The sequence below is a fragment of the Leucoraja erinacea genome, chromosome 25, assembly GCF_028641065.1.
Source record: "Leucoraja erinacea ecotype New England chromosome 25, Leri_hhj_1, whole genome shotgun sequence".
NCBI lineage: Eukaryota > Metazoa > Chordata > Chondrichthyes > Rajiformes > Rajidae > Leucoraja > Leucoraja erinaceus.
In genome coordinates, this window is record NC_073401.1 from 30,206,726 (window position 1) to 30,232,495 (window position 25,770).

The following is a 25,770-nucleotide window of genomic DNA, read 5'->3' on the forward strand; positions in this document are numbered from 1 at the left end:
GGAATCTCACCATTTAATTCTCTTAAAATATAAAGGTATATCCGCACAGAAGAGTTCGGGGCGACATTAAATATTAGATGGTGGATAAAAATGCTGGAGAAACTCAGCGGGTGAGGCAGCATCTGTGGAGCGAAGGAAATAGGTGACGTTTCCATATCGTTGATGTATATTGTAAATAGCTGCGGTCCCAGCACTGAGCCTTGCGGTACCCCACTAGTCACTGCGTGCCATTCTGAAAGGGACCCGTTAATCCCCTGCTCTATGTTTCCTGTCTGCCAACCAATTTTCTATCCAATTTCAGGTAGTCCCTGCTTTCTCCCTCTCTCTCCTCCCCTCCCCAGCTCTCCCACAGCCCACAGTCTCCGCCTCTTCCTTTCTTCTTCACCAGAGAAGGCAGGCACGGGTTATTGTTTGGGGATGATCAGCCATGATCACAATGAATGGCGGTGAGGGCCGAATGGCCTCCTCCATAGAAAATATGTGCAGGAGGAGGCCATTCGGCCCATCGAACCAGCACCGCCATTCATTGTGATCATGGCTGATCGGCCCCTATCAATAACCTGTGCCTGCCTTCTCCCCATATCCCTTGACTCCACTAGCCCCTAGAGCTCTATCTAACTCTCTCTTAAATCCATCCAGTGACTTGGCCTCCACTGCCCTCTGTGGCAGGGAATTCCACAAATTCACAACTCTCTGGGTGAAAACGTTTTTTTCTCACCTCAGTCTTAAATGACCTCCCCTTTATTCTAAGACTGTGTGGCCCCTGGTTCTGGGCTCGCCCAACGTCTTCAGTGTAAACCAGCATCTGCAGTTGCTTCCTACACGGGCCGATCACAGAAACCTCATCATGAGAGACAGACAGATAGATAGATAGATAGATGCTCATGGAACATTTACACCAGAACAACCAACTCATCCGTGAAAGCAAAAACAAAAACAAAACAAACCGAGGTAGCTGGGAGCTAATGTGAAACGGGGAGGGAAAGCACTTGGTGGAAATATCCGGCCGGTTACAACAGCTGGGTTTACAAGGACGAGCTGTGTCACAGGCCCCACCTGCCCTGTCTACAAGCACAGTGCGAGGATGCAGCTGGTTGGGGAGGGGGGGGGGGAGGGGGGGGGGGGGGGGGGGGGGGGGGGGGGGGTGGAGATTGGTAGCGCAGTGAGCGGAGTTTCAATGGGTGTGGGAATTGGATCTTGCAGGTTTCCAACCCATCTCTCAACGCCACCCAATGTGTCAAGTTTCTGATCCTAATCGCTGCTGTAGACCATTGCACCGCCACCCAAGTAGACCCCCCCCCCCCCCCCCCACCCACACCCACCCCACCCCAGACAGAAATTCAGGCCAGGGGACACATCGTGTTGGTAATCCCACCCTCAACACCACTATTGGGGCATCAGTCACCAGAGGCGGTGGCGCGGCGATGGTCACACAGCCGCCTTCACGAGGGACATTACTGATGGGCGATAAATGCTGACCTTGTCATCGATGCCCACATGCGGGTCTTTAAAGTCACCCGACCGTCGCCTGCACTGTTTTATACCCCATACTCCACCCTAACCTCCAGAATGCCATGCAAAATATTCCCCCCTCTCCCCTTTCCCCCCCCCTACCCACTTCGCCCCTCTCCCTCTCCTCTCCCCTCTCCCTCGTCCCCCTCCCCCTCTCGCCCCCCAATTCCCCCTCTCCCCCCTCCTCTCTCCCCCTCCCCCCTCCCCTCTCCCTCTCCCCCCTCCCTCTCCTCTCCGCCCCCTCTCCCCCTCCCCTTCTTTCTCCCATCCCAATTATCCCCTCTCCCCCCTCTCTCCTCTCCCCCTCTCTCCCCCCTCCCCCTCCCTCTGCCCCCTACCACTCCACCTCCCCTCTCTCTCTCCCCTCCCTCCTCTCCCATTCGCCCCTCTCTCCTCTCCCTCTCCCTCCCTCTCCTCCCTCTCCCCCCCCTCCCCTCGCCTCTCTCCCCCCATCTCCCCCTATCCCCCCTCCCCTCCCTCTCCCATCCCAATTCGCCCCTCTCTCTCCTCTCCTCTCTCCCTCTCCCGTTTCCTCTCCCTCCATCACTCCTTACCTCCCTTCTACCTTCCCCCTACCTTTCACTCAATTCTTCATATCTCCTCTCTCTTTCCCTCCCTCCCCTCCTCACCCCTCACGCCCTCCCCTCCTCCCTCCCCCTCCCTCCTGCTCCCCCCTCATCTTTCTTTTAAAATCTTCCCACTTCAAAACCCGCCTCGATCACCTGTCCGACACGGAGATGATTTTGCCCATTTAAGGCCTGGCTATCTCCCGAGAAACTCCCAGGCCTATAAAAAGGTGTTGAAATTCAACCATTTCAACGCCTTCAGTTAATAGTCAAACCCTTCCCTGTGCCCGCATTATCCAGCACTCTATCAGTGCACGGTATGCGTTTACGATTTCAGAAGTGATATCTGGGCGTTGCACATCATCTTGCAGAGATGGAATTCAAGAGATACCTAAATAAAAAAATCAACGCGTTGTGATTTATTGGTTGAATTCTTAATGCCTTAAATCACAGCCGGCATTCTTGGCACAAGGATATCTCAACGCGTAATTATCAAAAGTGCTTTTACATTATTCCTGGAATGATCCATCAGTGTTTTGTTTTTCGAGAGAGCGCTCTATTAATCCTCACCTCTTGAAACCAATACCTTCTTTGAATTGGAACGGTTTTTAGTTCCTTCAAACAAATTGTGCGATGATTGTAAACAAGGGGAGAACTGGCGACTTAAGGACATATGAGTCGTGTATAGATGCTGGCAGCGGTGTGGATATTGAAGAAGGGTCTCGACCCGAAACGTCACCCATTCCTTCTCTCCAGAGATGCTGCTGCCTGTCCCGCTGAGTTACTCCAGCATTCTGTGTCTACCTCCGGTATGAATATTGATTTCTCTAACTTAAAGTAACCCCTGCAACCGCTGTCTCCACATCCCTCTCCCACTCAAGTTGCTACTAGCTTCTGTCGTCTTGTTCAGTCTCATTGTCTATAACTCGTTTTCACCTAGCTCACAGCTAACTGGTTTATTTTTCACCGTTAATTTTTTTTGCATATAGTTCATTAATTTGCTCTATACCTCCCTATAATCACCGTCTATATCTCACGTTTCCCTTCCCCCCTGACTCTCGGCATGAAGAAACGTCACCTCCCTATTGCTTTACTCCAGAAATGCTGCCTGTCCCGCTGAGTTACTCCAGATTTTTGTGTCTATCTTCAGTGTAAGACAGCATCTGCAGTTCCCCCCTACACAAGGACATATGAGTGGTGTATTTAGCCTGAGGTGCGGGGAAAGACAAGATGGTGATTGGATTACACTAATGGGTAAGGCAGAGATCTCAACGTTCTTCTAGTCTTTCCTTCAATAAATACTCGGCGCGGTTCAAATGATTTCCCGTGGAGTTAATGACTGGATATAGGCATGTGACCTATTTTGTCATTACAGATTATAAATTTAGCTCCACCAGAAATGAAATGGCCTGAATGTTTTCGTGAAAGAATCCCAGTGAATCCCAGTCTCCAAATCCCAGTTGGGATCATCTTACACGAACATCTTGTGCACCGGCAAATGGGTTGTATCTATCCCGGGCGAGGCAGTGGAGTGATTCATAGCAGATCCACAAACACACGACTATAGTCGGGCGGTCTGGAACAGCGACTACATCCTGGTCCAATCCATCCCTGTCCGTGTCCCTGTCAGCTGCTCGTTTAGCTGGCCGACACAATTCGATAATAATCGATGTAGCACTATTGCGTTATATTTCAATCACACTTTCGTTCGGAAATTATTGCAGTTAGTTAACGATCTAACTGGATTGCTTCACTGTCCGAGAGCAAGGACGAACACAGAAAGGTTCAGGTCAACTTTGTCCCTGATGTCAAAATAGGGGGCATTGAAAAAGGCAGCAAGAGGGATTTCTGATTAAGTTTGAAAACAACAGCGGAAAATACACACATATATATATATATTTATATATTGTATATATAGTGTGTAAATACACACACACATATATATGTATATATATATATTATATATATATATGTGTGTGTGTGTGTATGTATATATATATATATGTGTATATATATATATATGTGTGTGTATATATATATATATATATATATATATATATATATATATGTGTGTGTGTGTGTGTATACATGTGTGTATACACACACATGTGTGTCTTGAATTGAGATGAAATCAAGTACTTGACTGCAGATCACAGGGCATTAAACAAACATAGGTAAACTGGGACAGAATATTAACAGCTGATTTAAAAAAAATGGTTTAACAGATTAACATTTACCAGTTTAAAAAAATAACGTTAGCTTTTATTTGTAGCTACAGAGGGAGACACATTTATGTATTTTCTGCACCTGTCTGAAAGTGATTTAGCAATAATTTAACTGCCTGCCATCTGGAATGTAAGATGGTTTAAAATATATATTCTCGATATTTTAAACTTAATAGTTGAATCTTAATATTTTAATCTTTATATTTTAAGAAAATAAAATATTCTTAATTAAATGGAATATATATGTATTCTATTTTTTTTCTTTTAAGAATAATATTATAACATTATATTAGATAAATTATTATAATATTATTATTCATATTTATTCTTAATATTATAATACTTGTATAAGTGTGTATATTATATATTAATATTTATATTATTCTTGATACTTTATTCTTCATATTTATTCTTAATATTATAATACTTAATTGTATGTGTGTATATTATATATTAATAATATAATTCTTAATACTTTATTATTCATATTTATTCTTAATATTATAATACTCAATATTACGAATTAATATTATATTGTTATTGATATTTTATTCTTAATATTTATTCTTAATATTTATAATATAATTCGAATATTTATATCAACCATAAACATTTTAAAACTATTAAGAATATTTGATTTCCGTAATGACATATCAAGAGTTGGGATTATCTGTACAGCACTGAATCTCTCCCGTGTCTACAGAAAGATTTCAAACCAGGATCCGTTCCCCCAGCTGTTGTAAAGGAGATAGTTGACTGCGATTACTGAGAAACCAGCAGCAAAATAATGGATGTGCAGCACCTTTAGAGATTAAAAGATAATAAACTGTAGACATGATCTGTGGTGTTAGCTGGAGATTAAAATGCAGATCACTTCCAATCGATAAATGCTCCAAAGAGACCAATTACTGGAAACTCGGCCGCAGGATTTCCCATTTAATTTTCTCCATGTTGTTACTGGACTGTATTTGCACGGTCTATGCTCATCAGTAAAAAAACACACAGAACGGCCGCTGCCAACTATACCAAGCAGAGGGGTCTAATATCTGAAATATTGGCGCAGTAACTCCGCGGGACAGGCAGCATCTCTGGAGAGAAGGAATGGGTGACGTTTCGGGTCGAGACCCTTCTTTTGTACTATTTATGAAAATGTATAATTCCTTGTGTCAACCTTCGGTGAAAACCAGCATCTGCAGTTCCTTCCTACACGTAAATGCGCAGTAAATCCGGTTTCAATCTCTTTAGAATCTACAAATCTCGCCGTCGGGTTTGTTGTTTTTCTCTGTCCAAAATCTGTTGTTTCTGCAGTATCGGCCCGTTCGGCAAACCATCGTTGAAATTCACAACGTTTTTAAAGTCGAAGTTTGAGAAGGAGTGCTGTTTTTTTTTTAATTAACTGTCAATTTACGGCGACTCCGGACTGTCAAAGCTGCCACAGCCAGACATAAAAACAATTTTTATCCACGAGTAGTTGCTCTACTCAACAGCCAAAAAAATCTATAGCCTCCCTTTGATCTGGTATTTTGTTGGTTCACCTGCTTGATCAATGGTGTTTTAGAACCTTCGAGCCTGCACCGCCATTCAATCTGATCATGGCTGCTCATCCAACTCAGTATCCCGTACCTGTTTTATCATTAATGTTTCATTATTATTAATGTTTAGTGTTTTCTGAGTCATTCGTAACCGTCACTGTATGTAATGTTGTTACTTGTGGGCGGAGCACCAAGGCAAATTCCTTGTATGTGAATACTTGGCCAATAAACTTACTTACTTATTTATTTAAAAAGATACGTCCAGAAAAGTTATTCTTGCATTAGAGAGTATGCAACTTCCATGCTGCAGTTTTATTCTGCGGTATCTCAAAGGTTTATTTTTCACTCTAGAATAAATAGGACCACACCAACGATAAAAAAATGTGGATTTCAAATATGTCCGAAATGTTACACCTGGAAGACATGAGATTCCTCCTAGCAGGCAAACCAGACAATTTCCAAAATATTCGGTCTCCATCTATCGACTTATTACAAGTATAGGGTGCAGCATAACTTTGAAAATAAATGATTTCAGGATCTTCTTTTCACTATGTTTCTATTTCTTGTTCTTTGGCTTTCTGGATAGACTTGGTTTATACGCTCTAGAATTTAGGAGATTGAGAGGGGATCTTATAGAAACTTACAAAATTCTTAAGGGGTTGGACAGGCTAGATGCAGGAAGATTGTTCCCGATGTTGGGGAAGTCCAGGACAAGGGGTCACAGCTTAAGGATAAGGGGGAAATCCTTTAAAACCGAGATGAGAATAACTTTTTTTTTCACACAGAGAGCGGTGAATCTCTGGAACTCTCTGCCACAGAGGGTAGTTGAGGCCACAGTTCATTGGCTATATTTAAGAGGGAGTTAGATGTGGCCCTTGTGGCTAAGGGGATCAGGGGGTATGGAGAGAAGGCAGGTACGGGATACTGAGTTGGATGATCAGCCATGATCATATTGAATGGCGGTGCAGGCTCGAAGGGCCGAATGGCCTACTCCTGCACCTAATTTCTATGTTTCAATGTTCCTATGTTTCTTCTTAACTATTAACTTCGTGTTTTACGTTTCTACGGGTCTCCCTCGGTCACTCTTTCACGCACTTACTATCCTATCTAACTCTCTCTCTACTTTCCTTCCTTTTAAAGTTTAAAGCAAGAAGTGGTACAGGAAATGTATTATGTTATTTTTTTTGGCATATATCACTGTAATGTTACTTCTAATGAATAAAATTTAAAAAAATAATAAATAGGAGAATGTAAAACTTTTTAGTCTACGACTAGCAGAATAAACCTTCCTCCAACACATATCCACTAACAACACTCTCCCATACATACTTATTATCAGTAATCATATATTTAATTCGCTCCATAGATGCTGCCTCACCCGCTGAGTTTCTCCAGCACTTTTGTCTCCCTTCACAAAGTGTGCTTGTTATTTAGATACAAGTCGGTGCGGTCCTGTGTATCATTAGATAACCAATACTTGTATTACAGATAGCCGGCCGTCGTGTAAAATGTGGGATTCACCTGCAATGCTTCTGTTTGGATACTTTATGTACATAGAGGCGCAAATACCAACACAGTTAACCCTACAAAATGTTGACTGTAATATTGGAAACAAGCATTAAAATATTCAATAGGGATCATGCTAGGGAACGCGGTGATTTCAATGTGGAGACACGGCGACTGCTGTTGTAATTGGTTTAATTTAAAAAAAAAACTAATGTCAGATTTCACTCGTTGAGACAGGATGTGGGGAAAAAGAAATAGCATTTAAGGATCTCAAGTGCGCTGGAGAATCCGGAGGGAAGCCTAACATCGCAAGATCACCAGTAGCATTTTCTAGTGGCCATTTCATGTTTGCAGATGGCTTGAAGTTGAAAGATGTAGTGAATTACTATAAAGGATCGGCTCCCATTTCCCAGCAGAATGTCTCTTTAATGGACCCCACCAGTCTTTTGTACTGAAGTCGCGTCCTGACCTGCTACGCGAGCGGACTAGGTGCGGGCGAGGACAGATTGACTGTTTCTAACGAAGCATTTCCCCCCCCCCCCCCCCCCCCCCCCCCCCCCCCTCCCAAGTGTCTAACGTCTGTTGATTTAGCAAAGAAAAAAAACCGGCCACGATTGTAGAGCTGATATTGGACTCGTGCTGAGTGTGGCTAGATTGGATATATCTCGTGAACAACACCACACACACACACACACACACACACACACACACACACACACACACACACACACACACACACACGCACACACACACACACACACGCACGCACACACACACACACACACACACACACACACACACCACACACACACACACACGCACACATACACACACACACACATAGACACACACACACACACACACACACACACACACACACACACACACACACACACACACACACACACACAACACACACACACACACGCACACACACACACACACACACACACACACACACACACACACACACACACACACACACACACACACACACACACACACACACACACACACACACGCACACACACACACACAGACAGGCACACACACATTCACGCACACACACACACACGCACACACACACGCACACACACAGACACACACACACACACACACACACACACACACACACACACACACACAACACACACACACACACACACACACACACACACACACACACACACACACACACACACACACACACACACACACACACACACACACACAACACACACACGCCATTTAATCAGTTTGGAGTTTGTTTTAGACCCCGCGACCTTTCAGATGACCGTTATCTGCTTCAACTATCAGTTCCCCCCAGGAAACCCAGAGGCCCATGAATCATTCCTGAAGGTAGACACGTGAATGGCAAAGGGAAAAAAAAGTTTAGACAACTGGTGATTAGCCTATCAAAATGTCCGCACACAACAAACACTTCACATAGGGCGCGCTATCTGCAGTAAATCGCGTGTATCCATCTACCCACCTGTTAATTAGGAAGTGAGACGCAACTGCGAAGAATGGGCTGGTGGGTTTTTTTTGTATAAAACCCAGTCACCTTCAATAGACACACAATGGGCAGCAGAGAGAAAACAAAACTAAAGGTGCGTCAAAAAAAGGAATGTCAGGCAGTGAATAATAATGTTGGCTGCAGGATGTCAGTCTGTTTGCGAGTATTGTTATTCGCCCTTTTACCGGGACGAGGTCAAAAATAACAGGCTAATTATCGGCCAGTTATAAAAAAAATGGGCGATTTGATCAACAAGATCGGAAGGACTTGCAGATGCTGGTTTAAACTGAGGAAAGACACAAAAAGCTGGAGTAACTCAGCGGGACAGGCAGCATCTCTGGAGAGATAAGGAATTTGTGACGTTTCGGGTCGAGACTCTTCAAGAACTAGTCTGTTACTGAGGGGCGACAGAGAGGGGGGGGGGTCCACTCATTGAATTGGTGTAAAACATGAGAGGAGATATGTTTTTAACAGAAGAGACATAAAAATGCTGGAGTAACTCAGCGGGACAGGCAGCATCTCTGGAGAGAAGGGGTGGGTGACGTTTCTTGTCGAGACCCTTCTTCAGGCTCTTTCGGGACGAGACCCTCCTTCGGAAGAAGGGTCTCTGAAGAAGGGTCTCGACCCGAAACGTCACCCATTCCTTCGCTCCACTGATGCTGCCTGTCCCACTGAGTTATTCCACCCACAACTAACAATCACCGTCTATATCTCTCGTTTCTCTTTCCCACTGACTCTCAGTCGGAAGAAGGGTCTCGACTCGGAACATCGCCAATTATTTCTCCCCCAGAGACGCTGCCCGTCCCACTGAGTTACTCCAGCCAGCATGTTGTGTCTATCTTCGGTTTCAGCCAGCATCTGCAGTTCCTTCCTACACAAGAACAGGTTCTTCAGAGGAATAGATCGGGTAGACGCACAGACTCTCTTGCCCAGAGTAGGGAAATCGAGGACCAGAGGACATAGGTTCAAGGTGAAGGGGAGAAGATTTAATAGGAATCCGAGGGGTAACTTTTTCACACAAAGGGTGGGGTGTGTGTATGGAACGAGCTGCCAGAGGAGGTAGTTGAGGCTGGGACTATCCAATCGTTTAAGAAACAGTTAGACAGGTACATGGATAGGACAGGTTTGGAGGGATATGGACCAAGCGCAGGCAGGTGGGACTAGTGTAGCTGGGACATTTTTGGCCGGTGTGGGCGAGTTGGGCCGAAGGGCCTGTTTCCACACTGTATCACTCTATGACTCTATGACACACATACATATATATATATATATATATATATGTGTGTGTGTGTGTGTGTGTGTGTGTGTGTGTGTGTGTGTGTGTGTGTGTGTGTGTGTGTGTGTGTGTGTGTGTGTGTGTGTGTCATAGAGTCATAGTGATACAGTGCGGAAACAGGCCCTTCGGCCCAACAGGTTACCCCATGTATCGATGAGTGAGTGTATGTATACACACATTGAACTTTTTTCTCGTTTATAATATTGTTTACAGTGTACTATGATTACATATTCTGCTATACTGCGACAGGTCATTGTTCTATCTGGGACATATGGTAATAAAACATTCTTGACTTATATTTCACTGGCTGACGTTTTTGATCTGAATATTTCTCTCCCCGCGGATGTTGGTTTGGTTTGGTGTGTTAAAAGGAGATGGAAGTTTGCGAGTTGTGTCGGGGGCGGAGTGGAATGTGTCTGAAACATGGCAAATATTTGCCACCTTATGTACACGGGCCCCGAACGCCTTCTACATTGTTGGTGCGGTGATGTTAAATTAATCCCAGCGCGCCGCGGCACCATCCTGTTTTGTCTAACGACAGGGGCATCGGCCGAGGGTGGGGAAACACGGATGACTTTCCATGTTATTTTCTATATTGGCGAATCCTTCCAGTTAAACGTGGGAGGTCTCTTAGTTGAAGGTAGACAAAAATGCTGGAGAAACTCAGCGGGTGCAGCAGCATCTATGGGGCGACAATAAGAATAATTCAGCGCGGAAGCGGAGTGAGCGGCAATTAGTCAAAACTGAATGTTGACAACACACGGGGATTTTGCAAATTAATCCGAGCCTCACCCCCTCCCCCCCTCCCCACAGACACACACACACACACACACACACACACACACACACACACACACACAAGCGGTAACGATACTAGTCTGCCTTTAAACAAAACATGATTGTACGAGGCGAACAGCCCCTGAATATATATTTATATTGCGATTAGATATAATGAGAACGTGTGAATGGAAGCGATGACGTATTGACGTGTCAAGTGCGCGATCTAAATCCCCTGCAGTTTCCCTAAAGTAAAATTCTTCAATACTTTGGCCCCAGATAGAGGAATAATAAATGTATTTCCCAGCTCAGTTCAGTTTAGTTTATTGTCACGTGTGCCGAGGAGCAGTGAAAAGCTTTTGTCAGTCCGCAGAAAGACAACACATGATCATAGTCGAGCCGTTTACAGTGTTCGGATACAGGGAATAACGTGAATACGGTTTAGTGCAAGGGAAAGTCCGATCAAGTTTAGCCCATGGGTCACCAATGAGGTAGATAGTAGTTCAGGACCGCTCTCTGGTTGTGGTACGATGGTTCAGTCCCTGATTCTGGAGATGTGTGTGCGTTTTCACACTTCTGTACCTTTTGACCGATGGGAGAGGGGAGAGGAGGGAGTGGCCGGGGTGCGAGTGGCCACCCTGCCCGGCACATCCCCTTTAAACGTTGCTCCTCTCACTTCATGTCCTCTTAGTCATTGACTTTTCCACAAAGAGTCAACAGTGATTAAATTGTCATCTCTACAGAAAAGGGAACGATTAAATTCTTACTTGCAGCAGCATTAACACAGGGCTGATAGATAACACAACAAATAAACGTGCAATATTAAAAAATATATATATATTAGTGCACATAAATGAAAGCCCTAAGTCTTGAGTGCAATCAAGGCATGTTGGGGGAGTCCAGAACCAGGGGCCACATAGTTTAAGAATAAACAGTGAGCCATTTAGAACGGAGATGAGGAAACACTTTTTCTCACAGAGAGTGTTTAGTCTGTGGAATTCTCTGCCTCAGAGGGTGGTGGAAGCAGGTTCTCTGGATGCTTTCAAGAGAGAGCTAGAGCTCTCTGCAGAGAGTAGTGCGTTCGGCCGAACGCACTATGGGAACTTCACTCACCCCCCTGCAGGAACTATACAACAGGAGGTGCAACTCCAGAGCAAATAAAATCATGGGAGACCCCTTCCACCCCTGCAACGGACTGTTCCAGCTGCTACGGTCAGGCAAACGCCTCCGTTGCCATGCGGTGAGAACGGAGAGGTTGAGAAGGAGTTTCTTCCCAGAGGCAATTCGGACTGTAAACGCCTATCTCACCAGGGACTAACTCTACAGAACGTTTTTCCTTCCCTTATTTATTATGTAAAAGAATATGTGTGTTATGATTGTGTTTATAATTTGTTTGGTTGTTTTGTTGTTTGTCTTTTGCGCAAAAGTCCGCGAGCATTGCCACTTTCATTTCACTGCACATCTCGTATGCGTATGTGACAAATAAACTTGACTTGACTTGACTTGACTAGATAGGGCTCTTGAAAAGAGCGAAGTCAGGGGATATGGGGAGAAGGCAGGAACGGGGTACTGATTGGGGATGATCAGCCAGGATCACATCGAATGCCGGTGCTGGCTCGAAGGGCCAGTTTAAGGATAATGGGGAAGTATTTTAGGACCGAGATGAGAAAAAAAATTCACACAGAGTGGTGAGTATGTGGAATTCTCTGCCACAGAAGGTAGTTGAGGCCACACAGTTCATTGGCTATATTTAAGAGGGAGTTAGATGTGGCCCTTGTGGCTAAAGGGATCAGGGGGTATGGAGGGAAGGCAGGAACGGGATACTGAGTTGGATGATCAGCCATGATCATATTGAATGGCGGCGCTGGCTCGAAGGGCCGAATGGCCTACTCCTGCACCTATTGTCTATGTTTCTATGGGGTTTTTTTTTGTAAAGACTGCTCTCCACCTCCCGCCCCTTGCACCCTCTCTCCCTTGGTGAGAGAGGCGAGGAAACGCCCACCTGCCCTACCTGTCAGCGCTGTCTCTCGTTCATTTCCACACGTGTTAGATTGCTATCAGGTAGTCTTTGACCGCCGTACATCTGGCATAATGTATTTAGTGTCAGGACAAATGATGCATATTTTGGACCTTGTAGGGTTAAGTTCGTTTTGGAAATCGCCCTTCCTGATTCCCCAAAGTAACACGCCTACACTAACGTTATTTCGGAAATACACCGTGCAGATAGATGCATGGAACTCTATACAGCAACGCGGCGGGTTTCAGCGGGAGGCGAGGAGCGATAGCACACAAAACACGGAGCAGTGCGGCTCCGGAACATGCCCTTCGGCCCACAAAGTCCGTGCTGTACACGATGCCAAGATATACACATCTCATTCGGCTGCACTACTGATTTTCCCTGCATCCCCTGAATATCCATGTACATGTCTAAAAATCTCTTAGCATAGTGTTAGAGTCACATATAATGGAAGCAGGCCCTTCAGCCCAACCCGTCCATGCCGACCAAGACACACCACCTAAGGTAGCCCAATTTGGCCCGAATCCTTCTAAAACGTCCCATTCCAGGGAGTCTGTGTCTGAAGAAGGGTCCCGTCCCGAAACGTCACCTATCCTTCCTCTCCGGAGATGCTGCCTGACCCGCTGTTACTCCACCACCTTGTGTCTATCTTTGCTATCTACCAGCTTCTGCAGTTCTTTATTTCTACTATGCACGAACCTGTTCAAGTGTCTTGTAAATGTGTCAATATTATGAGGCAATTCGATATCTTAAAATCTGCACCAATTCATACTTCATAATGAGGAGTTAATTATATATCCTTCTGAATTGTGACATTGTGTAATATCAGCTTCTCCCTCTCACCTTCCATTCAACTGCTCTCATTCTCACACACACACACACACACACACACACACACACACACACACACACACACACACACACACACACACACACACACACACGCCCGCGTGCGCACACACACACACACACACACACACACACACACACACACACACACACACACACTCGCACACACACTCACGCACCCACATAACACACACACAGGCACACACACATACACACACACACACACATACACACACACACACACCCACACACACACACACACACACACACACACACACACACACACACACACACACACACACACACACACACACACACACACACTCACACATACACACACACACATACACACACACACATACACACACACACACACACACACGCACACACACACACACACACACACACACACACACACACACACACACACACACACACACACACACACACACACACACACACGCACACACACACACACACACACACACACACACACACACACACACACACACAGACACACACACACACACACACACACACACACACACACGCACACACACACACACACACACACACACACACACAACACACACACACACACAGGGTTAAAACTGTAGATATTCCCTTGCTGTGAGCTTATAACTGCCTCCGTTGGGATTCGCTGCGAGACATCTCGGGCGCTGCTTGTGAAGGGAAGGGAATATACACGGGGAAATCTCCTAGCAAAAGTTCACAATCAGTTGTCTTCCTTGATGCGAATATCACCCGTGGCCAGTGCTGCGTGTATTGACTAGATATTTCACAATATTGTTTTAAAATATATATTTTTCCTCGCTCATTCTATCATTTTCTTGCCCACTGTTTTGGAAGCAAAGGATGTCAGACGCTACGGGGAGAAGGCAGGAGAATGGGGAAGAGAGGGAAAAGATAGATCAGCTGTGATTGAATGGCGGAGTAGACTCGAGACCAAATTCTGTTCCTGTGCCGTCTGATTTTACGGGGCTTCCAGCCAGATTTTTTTTTTTAATTCTAAAAATCACAGGTTCGAGTGAGAATTCTCAAATGTGGCCAAACCAGTCTGAAAAAAGTCACCCATTCCTTCTCTCCAGAGATGCTGCTTGACCCGCTGAGTTACCCCAGCATTGAAACATATAAGATTGTAAAGGGTTTGGACGCGCTAGAGACAGGAAACATGTTCCCGATGTTGGGGGAGTCCAGAACCAGGGGCCACAGTTTAAGAATAAGGGGTAAGCCATTTAGAACGGAGACGAGTAAACACTTTTTCTCACAGAGAGTGGCGAGTCTGTGGAATTCTCTGCCTCAGAGGCCGGTTCAAGAGAGAGCTAGATAGGGCTCTTACAGATAGTGGAGTAAGGGGATATGGGGAGAAGGCAGGAACGGGGTACTGATTGGGGATGATCAGCCGTGATCACATTGAATGGCGGTGCTGGCTCGAAGGGCCAAATGGCCTCTACTCCTGCACCTATTGTCTATTGTCTATTGATTTTGTGTCTGTTTTTCTGTTTGAACCAGCGTCTGCAGTTCCTTTCCTGCACGGCTCATTCTGGGGCACCAGCGTTGCACACAATCCGTGTACTAATCCGGCTTGTCTTCGCTATTAAATGCTTCCGCCCATCAGGGTTCTGGAGGCGGTCTCGGCTGTGCGGCTCAGAGTTTGACGCTAGCTGTATTTGTCAGCATTTTACACACAGGCAGATACTAACGTGGACACCGAGGTTTCAGAGGGGGGGGGGGGGGGGGGGGGGGTGACTATCCGCCTCCGAGAAGAAGGAGCAAACAAATAGCAACCGGGGCTAAAGAAAATGTGACGAGGTCTGTAGATAATGTAACCTCAAATGCCTCGCTCGGTCTGGGGGGAGAAAACGTAGGCGGATCTGTACACTGTACTTTCAAAACTTGCAAACAGGGAGGGCAAATTGCAAAGGAAAATGGACATTTTCGTGTTTGTAATCTTGTCATTAACAAGTAATGAATTTGTAATTTGTAATTAGTTTGTATTTAAAGGACGTTACAAACACTGCGGGAAACGCATTGAAAGTTGAAAGTGTCCCGGAATAAATAAGTAACTATTTTTTTGGTTGTTGTGAATGTAACTTGTCGACTCGGCGATGGGAAAATACTCGCGAGGTTGAATTTGGTCACTTAATTCTCAAAGTTTAGAAGTGTGATGTGTGTGTGTGTGTGTGTGTGTGTGTGTGTGTGTGTGAGGGGAGGGGAGGGGCAGGGAGGGAGGGAGGGAGGGGGGGGGGGGGGTGGAGAGGGAGGGAAGGCGTCCGCATTCGGCACCTGGACCCCCGGCTGACTAACCCGGACTATCTTACCCGAACATGGAAGTTTGCGGGACGTCCAACGTGAAGGGACACTCCGGAATGGCGTGAAAAACACACACACACACACACCCACACACACACACACACACACAGAGGGTGACACCGAGCTTCTGCCGATCGAAAACGAAACGACTCCTTCTTGTAAAGGAAGAACGACGCGCCTTTCAAGTTGTTACCGCGTAAGTATCACATCGGGAGATTTTTGTTCTTTATCCAGCGGTAAAAACTGGAGTTGTCATTTCAAGGCGGCTGGATATCTCCTGAGACTCGGTGCCCGCTGATGCGGTGATATCGTGCACGGTAGGTCGGGCTGGGGAAAGGCTCAACTTGACATTAGGAACAGCGTGGGTGGGGAGCGTCGTGTCATCGCAGTTGTCAAGGGGGGGGGGGTGGTGGTGGGGGTGGGGGGGGGGGGGGTGGGGGGGGGGGGGGGGGGAGAGGAGGGGGGAGGGGGGGGGGGGGAGGGGAAAAGAAGTAAAAAGTAAGCGATAGTAAGCCATCACACAGATCGACCTGAAACTTTTACACTCAGGTCACGTAGTCAGTCGCGGTGTTTTAAGTTCACTCCGGGAGGGGGGGGGGGGGGAGGGGGGGGGTTAACCTGTCCCCCCCCCCCCCCCCCCCCCCCCCTCAACCCCGACTCTCGCCCTCCGCTGAATGATCATTTTTCACGTGAAGATAATTAAGGGGAAGATAGACACAAAAAAGCTGGAGAAACTCAGAGGGATCTCTGGAGAGAAGGAATGGGTGACGTTTCGGGTCTGGGTATGTTTACTGGCAGAGAGCGGGGTCGGCGTTTGTCAGTTTCTGCTCCCACTCCGCTGTAAGTTCGAGGATAAACTTTACAAAATCTCTGCAAAGTCGCCGTCGACAACCGAGGCAGGTAGAGAGACTGTGGTCTGTAAAGCGCCGGGTTGACAGATTTAGTTTTAGTGTCGTTTAGAGATACAACGCGGAAACAGGCCCTTCGGCGCCGACCCAGCTACCATCGCATATTTAACACTATCCTACACACACACACACACACACACACACACACACACACACACACACACACACACACACACACACACACACACACACACACACACACACACACACACACACACACACACACACACACACACACACACACACTCTGCTAATTTTTTTATTTACAAACCTCCTATTTGGATTTTTTAAGGCAAACTGAAGATCAGCGGGAGATAGAAACATTGAGCATAGAAAATTAGGTGCAGGAGTAGAGGCCATTCGGCCCTTCGAGCCTGCGAATACAATATGATCAATGATCATCCAACTCAGATTTCCAATACCAATTTACAATTACAATTAATCTTACAAACCTCTGCACGTCTTTGGAGTGTGGGAGGAAACCGGAAGATCAGGGGGAGATCAGGGAGAGAACGGTGCAAACTCTATCCAGACAAGCGCTAGTAGTCAGGATCGAACCCGGGTCTCTGGCGACTTGTGGCAGCGACTCTACCCGCTGCGCCACCCAGCCGTCATAAGGGGGGGGGGGGGGGGGGGGGGGGGGGAGTTGAGTCTGTGTTCTGACTCGGCTGTGAGTTTGAAGGTAAACCTTAAAACATCTCTGCCACCGCCTTCAGCAGTCAAGGCAGGTCGAGCGACGGCAGTGTGTAAAGTGCCGGTTTGGCAGGTGAGATGACCCTGAAAGGGACGATTTGCCGGGTGAGGTCAGTTGCAGATAGACACAAAAATGCTGGAGTAACTCAGCGGGTGAGGCAGCATCTATGGAGCGAAGGAAATAGGCAACGTTTCGTCCCGAAACGTTGCCTATTTCCTTCGCTCCATAGATGCTGCCTCACCCGCTGAGTTTCTCCAGCATTTTTGTCTACCTTCGATTTTCCAGCATCTGCAGTTCCTTCTTAAACATCTGGAGATAAAGAAACATAGAAAATAGGTGCAGGAATAGAGGCCATTCGGCCCTTCGAGCCTGCACCGCCATTCAATATGATCATCCAACTCAGTATCCTGTACCTGCCTTCTCTCCATACCCCCTGATCCCTTTTCCCACAAGGGCCACATCTAACTTAAATAGATATATCTTAAATATAGCCAATGAACTGTGGCCTCAACTACCTTCTGTGGCAGAGAATTCCCCAGATTTACCACTCTCTGTGTGGAATATTCTTTTCTCATCTCGGTCCTAAAAGACTTCCCCCTTATCCTTAAACTGTGATGCCCTTGTTCTGGACTTCCCCAACATCGGGAACAATCTTCCTGCATCTAGCCTGTCCAACCCCTTAAGAATTTTGTACGTTTCTATAAGATCCCCCCTCAATCTTCTAAATTCTAGCGAGTACAAGCCGAGTCTATCCAGTCTTTCTTCATATGAAAGTCCTGCCATCCCAGGAATCAGTCTGGTGAACCTTCTCTGTACTCCCTCTATGGCAAGCATGTCTTTCCTCAGATTAGGGGGGCTCAACCTTCTAAATACTCGCGAGGAAGTGTGTTCAATTGCTCCACAGATGCTGCTGCACCCGCTGAGTTTCTCCAGAATTTTTGTGTACCTTCGTGTTCAATTGCAAGTGGGCTCAGAACTATCTCTGAGAATGGTGCTTTAAGCAGGTGTGATTCTTTTAAACACCCTACAAATTGCACTCGGCGGGAGGTCCAGCCGTTCCACCTTCGCCTTGCTCCTTGTTCTAGAAGGAACTGCAGATGCTGGAAAATCGAAGGTACACAAAAAAGCTGGAGAAACTCAGCGGGTGCAGCCGAAACCCTTCGACCCGAAACGTTGCCTATTTCCTTCGCTCAATAGATGCTGCTGCACCCACTGAGTTACTCCAGCTTTTTTTGTGCGTCTCCTTATTGTAATAATTTGGGCCAAATCACCTCCTTGGTAAATGAACGCGGCGCAGTCCCCTTTTACAAGCCAGGCCTCTAGTTAGTCCATGTCTCCCGGTTTCAACGAGGCAGTGACAGAAAGCGTTGGCCCATTAATCAGGCTCGGCTTTCAGTGTAAAAGACTTCATCTATAAAGGCCCCAGCGTCGACAATAGGTCGGTGTGTGGGTCTTGTGCACAGCGCGGGGTTCACACCGAGACAAATGTAGACAGATTAGACCCACACTCTAAAGACAGGCCACGCGTTTAACAATGCCATGTTATTTACAGAGGACATTTAATGCGCTCGGAATCTCAATTGCTGTGTAGTAATGAGCCCTAAGTTGGTTCTTCGGAGAATACATTGAGTTTTTTAGTTCATTCGCGGTCTTATAACGAGTGGCGACGTGCAGTGTGTGTGTGTATCTTATTTTTAATTTGAATGGCAAAGTACAGTGTGGTATTATCTTATTTTCAATGGGAGTGGGCAAGTGTGAAGTGAATGAGGAACATAGTCCACACGTTGAACAACGCAATTAAACTTAGATCAGTCTGAAGAAGGGGGGTTTCGAGACGAAACGTTGCCATATTTCCTTCGCTCCATAGATACTGCCTCACCCGCTGAGTTTCTCCAGCATTTTTGTCTGCCTTCGATTTTCCAGCATCTGCAGTTCCTTCTTAAATGCAATTAAACGGTTCGTTAATGGGTCAATTTTCGCTGAAACTAAAAGGAACCCGGGGGCGTTCGCGCAGGAATATAGACACAAAACGCTGGAGTAACTCAGCGGGACAGGCAGCGTCTCGGAAGAAAATGATTTCGGGGCGAGAACTGAGAGCCAGGAGAGAGGGAGACACATAGAGAAGATATATAGTCAGATAGATAGATCCTTTATTGATAGATAAGGAAGTGTAAGGCGCGGGAAGGCGTGGAAATGAGAGGCGTGGGCGGTGATCATCGAGAGATATTGAGAACAAATGAACGAAAGATATTCTCTGCTCACCCGTATCAAAGATATTTGAACACAAACCCGCAGGAGCTACAGAAGTAATTGGAGCTAAACCAGTCCCAGCAAAAATAAAGAGGCAATTTTAATTGCAAAGCAAGTAATTTTTATTTCCGAAGAGAAACACAAAAAGCTGGAGTAACTCAGCGGGTCAAACAGCGTCTCCGGAGAGACGGAATACGCGCCGTTTCGTGTCGAGACCCTTCTTCAGACGTATTGCCCATCGAAAGCTATTTGATAGAGGTCTTTAAAATGATGAGAGGGATAGACAGAGTTGACGTGGATAAGCTTTTCCCATTGAGAATAGGGAAGATTCAAACAAGAGGACATGACTTGAGAATTAAGGGACAGAAGTTTAGGGGTAACATGAGGGGGAACCTCTTTACTCAAGAGAGTGGTAGCTGTGTGGAATGAGCTTCCAGTGAAGGTGGTGGAGGATGGTTCGATTTTATCATTTAAAAATAAATTGGATAGGTATATGGACGGGAAAGGAATGGAGGGTTATGGTCTGAGTGCAGGTAGATGGGACTAGGGGAGAGTAAGTGTTTGGCGCGGACTAGAAGGGGGGAGATGGCCTGTTTCCGTGCTTGTAATATGGTTATATGATTATATGGTTATATGGAAAGACAATCGGCTCTGAATTAAACGCCTCGTTAACTATTTTTTCGGGTTGAAATGGCGGTCGGATTTCTTGCACTTTTCGTTTTCGGGGAAAAGAAATCGCGAATGATAGATTGTTTAAGAAGGAACTGCAGATGCTGGAAAATCGAAGGGAGACAAAAATGCTGGAGAAAAACTCAGCGGGTGCAGCAGCATCTATGGAGCGAAGGAAATAGGCAACGTTTCGTGCCGAAACGTTGCCTATTTCCTTCGCTCCATAGATGCTGCTGCACCCGCTGAGTTTATCCAGCATTTTTTGTCTACTGCCTTCGAGAATGAAAGATCTTGTGCTTGACCTTGCTTGGGACGTTCCCCTGGAAATCTTCGATCACCCGACTAATCTATATAGAACAGAACTTAGAACAGCACAGCGCAGGAACAAACCCTTCGGCCCACGACCTCTGTTGCCAAAACCAACTTTTACTTGCCTTAATCCATATATAACTGGGCTTGTACACTCTGGAGTTTAGAAGGATGAGAGGGAATCTCGTTGAAACATATAGGATTGTTAAGGGGTTTGGACACGCTAGAGGCAGGAAACATGTTCCCGATGTTGGGGGAGTCCAGAACCAGGGGCTACACACAGTTTAAGAATAAGGAGTAAGCCATTTAGAACGGAGATGAGGAAACACTTTTTCTCACAGAGAGTGGTGAGTCTGTGGAATTCTCTGCCTCAGAGGGCGGTGGAGGCAGGTTCTCTGGATGCTTTCGAGAGAGAGCTAGATAGGGCTCTTGAAAAAGAGCGGAGTCAGGGGATATGGGGAGAAGGCAGGAACGGGGTACTGATTGGAGATGATCAGCCATGATCACATTGAATGGCGGTGCTGGCTCGGAGGGCCGAATGGCCTATTGTTTATTGTCTATCCAAAAGTCTCCTAAATGCCATCTATCGTATCGCTCCTTGCACGCAATAACCCGGAAGAGATTCGGCCGAGGGGGTGTACAATGTGGGGTAGTCACCAACAAAAATAGTACGTTCTGGGTGAATACAATTTTAAATTCACCATGTGGAAGTCATACAGCGTGTAAACAGGCCCTTCGGCCCAACTTGCCCACACCGACTAACATGCCCCATCCACACTCGTGCCACCTGCCCGCGTTTGGCCCCACATCCCGCTAAACCTGTCCTATCCATGTACATGTCTGAAAATGTCTCTTAAACGCTGCGATAGTCCCTGCCTCAACAACCCCGTTCCATACACCCACCATATCTTTGTGTGAAACAAAAGTCACCCCCCGGGTTCCTATTAAATCTTCCCCCACCTCGCCCTGTGTGTGACAAGCCACTGAATCTGAAGGCAGGGTCTTGACCCGAAACGTCAACGATTCCTTCTCTCCAGAGATGATGCCTGTCCCACTGAGTTACTCCATCTTTTTTGTGTGTCTATCTTCGGTTTAAACCGAACGGTTCCTTCCCACACGTTGGTGTGTGTGTGTGTGTGTGTGTGTGTGTGTGTGTGTGTGTGTGTGTGTGTGTGTGTGTGTGTGTGTGTGTGTGTGTGTGTGTGTGTGTGTGTGTGTGTGTGTGTGTGTGTGTGTGTGTGTGTGTCTGAGTGCGTGTGTGTGTGTGTGGGGGTGTGTGTGTGACTGTGTGTGTGTGTGTGTGTGTGTGTGTGTGTGTGTGTGTGTGTGTGTGTGTATCTGTGCGTGTGTGTGTGTGTGTGTGAGTGTGTGTGTGTGTGTGTGTGTGTGTGTGTGTCAGTGGGGGGTGTGTGTGTGTGTGTGTGTGTGTGTGTGTGTGTGTGTGTGTGTGTGTGTGTGTGTGTGTGTGTGTGTGTGTGTGTGTGTGTGTGTGTGTGTGTGTGTGTGTCTGTGTGTGTCTGTCGGAGCTGTAGCGATTTCGCCCCCAACCTGTGGCAACACAAATCGGGCCCTGGTCCCCCGGGCCCGTCGGTTAAACAGTTCATCTTTACCCGGGCGATGTATTCTATCTTTTAACGCCTGCACAGAGTCGGGGGGGGGGGGGGGGGGGGGGGGAAGGAGAAGGAAAGACACTTCCGACATGACAATGATTAAACACGGCGGCCTTGGCTGGTACATTACACAGACCGAACATGAATCACCTTGTCTCTCTTATCTGACGAGTTTTGCTTTCAGTGTCTTTAAGAGTTAAGAAAAAAGTCAGACCTGCGCGAAAATTATTTCCTTTTGAATCGGAATAAATCGCCACCGATGGTACTAACGAGTGGACATTTTGTTCAACCCGGCCTGTAAATAAGACCCCATTTCAGAAAACGAACGCAAAATGAAACTTCAGTCTGAAGAAGGGTTTCGGCCCGAAACGTTGCCTATTTCCTTCGCTCCATGGATGCTGCCGCACCCGCTGAGTTTCTCCAGCGCTTTTGTCTACCTTCGATTTTCCAGCATCTGCAGTTCCTTCTTAAACGCAAAGTAATATTCACCCTATTCCCAATTTCCAGACCCAGAACGAACTTCTATCGATTTTTATCACATATTCTCTAAGACCCGCGTGAATCCCGTTGGACAAAAGGCCTCTCATTGTCGCTACATATACAAATTAGAGATGAATTAAACCCCAATTAAACTCGGTCCAGGTGTGGTCAGATATCAGCCTCTCTCACTGCTCTCCCCCCGAAGATGGATTTCCACCGAAGGAAATCTCCCACCGCGACTTTAAACCATTCGGAAGATGTTGAACAGAGCTAACGCGAGTCGCACACACAATCTCTGGAGCTGGAGTTGGTTGAAATCTCGTATCTCTGCTTGAAATCGTTTGAAATGCCGGTGATTATTTTGTTGTTGTCGCTGAAAGCCAATAATTTAAAGTGTCGAGACTCCAAAATGCCAAGTTTTGCACCAGGTTTCCACGTAAATAAAAACACCCGGATCTGTCGATGCAAAGTCGATTTTTTTCACTTTATGGCCAGCGAGATATGATTTGTATTCAAAGCCAAACTCAATGACAAAACACGCTTCGTGTTTTGTCATTGAGTTTGACTTTGAATACAATGTACAAACGAGGTGTTATTTTATTCTGACTGAAAGCTTGAGAACATTTTTTTTTAGATTCAGTATATGTGTCTCCCCACATTTAATATTCCCGTCTGCGCTCTGTGGTGAGATTTAATAACAAGCCGCGCGTCTCCTCACATGTGTTTAATGGTCTTTAAGAAAATCAAATGATTGACGCTAGAATTTTTTTTTAATTCGAGGTGGCGAGGTTAATGTTCGCGCTTCCGCGCAGAGTTAAAGATATTTATTTATCCGACATTTCCACTTGACAAATATCATATACTAAACTTCTGGTTATTTTTAGACGGTGCTAACTTGCTAATGGAAGGAGATTGTGGCTTTGAAATTGGTCTAACTCTGAATTAAGTGCAAAGAGTGGGAATGGCGAGAGAGACAGGGAGAGAGAGAGAGAGGGGGGGGGGGGGGTTGGGGGGGGGGGGGGGAGCGGAGAGAGCGGAGTAACACTGGAAGCGCAAGGATGTGATATCTCTCAGCTTTCCTATTTAAACCGAGTCGGCTTGCATCATTAGGGGAAGATCGATTGCTGCCGGACAGAAGGTTTGCGGGAACGCGTGTGGGAATAGCGGGAGCTTCACTAAACGGGGTTGTATAACCCCTTCACGCTGAGCTCAACCCAGGAGCTGTTGGCACCATAAAGGGGAGGGGGAGGGGAAGAGGGGGGGTACGTGGAGAGTGGGATATGTTTCACATGGATGCGAGCAGGCAGAGTTTAAGGCCATTAAGGGTCTCGGCCCAAAACGTCACCCACTCCTTCTACCCAGAGTTGCTGCCTGTCCCGCTGAGTTACTCCAGCATTTTGTGTCTATCTTCGGTGTAAACCAGTATCTGCAGTTCCTTTGCTGTACTAGCGGTCACGGTGCCGACCTACTGCCCTCTACAACTTAACGTGAGTGATAATACCACCGCGAATCGTCCTACCGTGAGCAACGTGAAAAACATGTCGGATTATTTTTTTGGGGGGGGGGGTAGTCTTTTGATTAAAGTCCTTAAATAAGAACTCGGGGGCAGATGGATGATAGACTGAGTGGTAGATAGGTTTCTAGTTGGTTGGGGAAATTAGTATCAGGGAATCATTGTAGCTGACTGTGTTAGCTAGCTGTTCTACCCACGAAAGGCCGTGTACACGTATTACTATACCGGGTAGTTGATTAGTTAGAATCCACAACGCCACTAAGTGTGTGTGTGTGTGTTAGTTAGAATGATCATTCGCTAGGACGTGAATGTGTCGGTTAGAGCATTCAAAGCCAGTGTGTGTTTGTGTTAGAACGTGTTAGACGCTGGTCAGTGTGTCCACTGGTCAGTGGTCTGCTTTAATAACGGCGTGTGCCAATTTACATGCACCAGACAGTAAGCACGTGTACTAGGTTTGTCATACACATCTGTACATGGATGTACTAGTTAGCGTTGACCCCAGTAAGTGTATGTACTAGTTATATCGCTGTATAACCAGTAAATGCGTGTGCTAGTTGAGGTGTTCGCCATCAGTGTGTACCAGTTAACCAGTGAGTACACGCACTCGTTACAGCAGTATACTGTACATCGGTGTATACTGTATGTATACTATGTGTAGGAAAGAACTGCAGATGCTGGTTCTATCTCGGTTAGTGTGTGTACTTGTTCTATTGATGTATATCAGTGTATATGCACTCACCATAACGATACACATCAGCATGCAGCAGTTAGCGTTCTACCATTGTAGATATAGGTGCCAGTTATATTGGTATACCAGTAGTTTATGTACATGTTAATATTATACCTCGGAAATTGTATTGCGTTAAATTGCTGTATATCAGTAAGTGTAGGTACTAGTTAGAAGGTAGACAAAAATGCTGGAGAAACTCAGCGGGTGCAGCAACATCTATGGAGCGAAGGAAATAGGCAACGTTTCGTGCCGAAACGTTGCCTATTTCCTTCGCTGCATAGATGCTGCTGCACCCGCTGAGTTTCTCCAGCATTTTTGTCTCCCATCGATTTTCCAGCATCTGCAGTTCATTCTTAAACAATCTAACAAACGTCGCCTATTTCCTATTTCCGGTCCTTCAGAACAGTTAGAATGTTCTACCCAAGTATGTACTAGTTAGTTCTACCACAGTAAGTGTATGTATTGGGTACATTGCAACACACCAGTGAGTGGATATG

The 25,770-nt window shown here is 46.2% G+C and overlaps 1 protein-coding gene and 1 long non-coding RNA gene across 6 annotated transcripts in view; one reads left to right on the top strand and one right to left on the bottom strand.

Moving 5' to 3' along the window:
• Nucleotides 1–10,341: 10,341 nt before the first annotated feature.
• On the bottom strand, nt 10,342–16,243 carry LOC129709221 (uncharacterized). Its single transcript, XR_008725481.1, has 3 exons — nt 16,119–16,243; nt 11,493–11,647; nt 10,342–10,815 (listed from the first exon to the last, which is right to left on the bottom strand). It is a non-coding gene; the product is annotated as an uncharacterized LOC129709221 (long non-coding RNA).
• Nucleotides 16,183–25,770, top strand: part of tbx1 (T-box transcription factor 1) — a 46,533-nt gene continuing 36,945 nt past the window's right edge. The window contains exon 1 of one of the 5 annotated variants that reach the window (XM_055655422.1): nt 16,183–16,306. The gene's annotated coding sequence lies outside the window, so the exon portion shown is untranslated. Of the gene's footprint in view, nt 16,307–24,145; nt 24,169–24,325; nt 24,518–25,770 lie in introns of those variants that run through there. The other 4 variants (XM_055655423.1, XM_055655427.1, XM_055655425.1 and 1 more) reach the window with 4 other exon arrangements.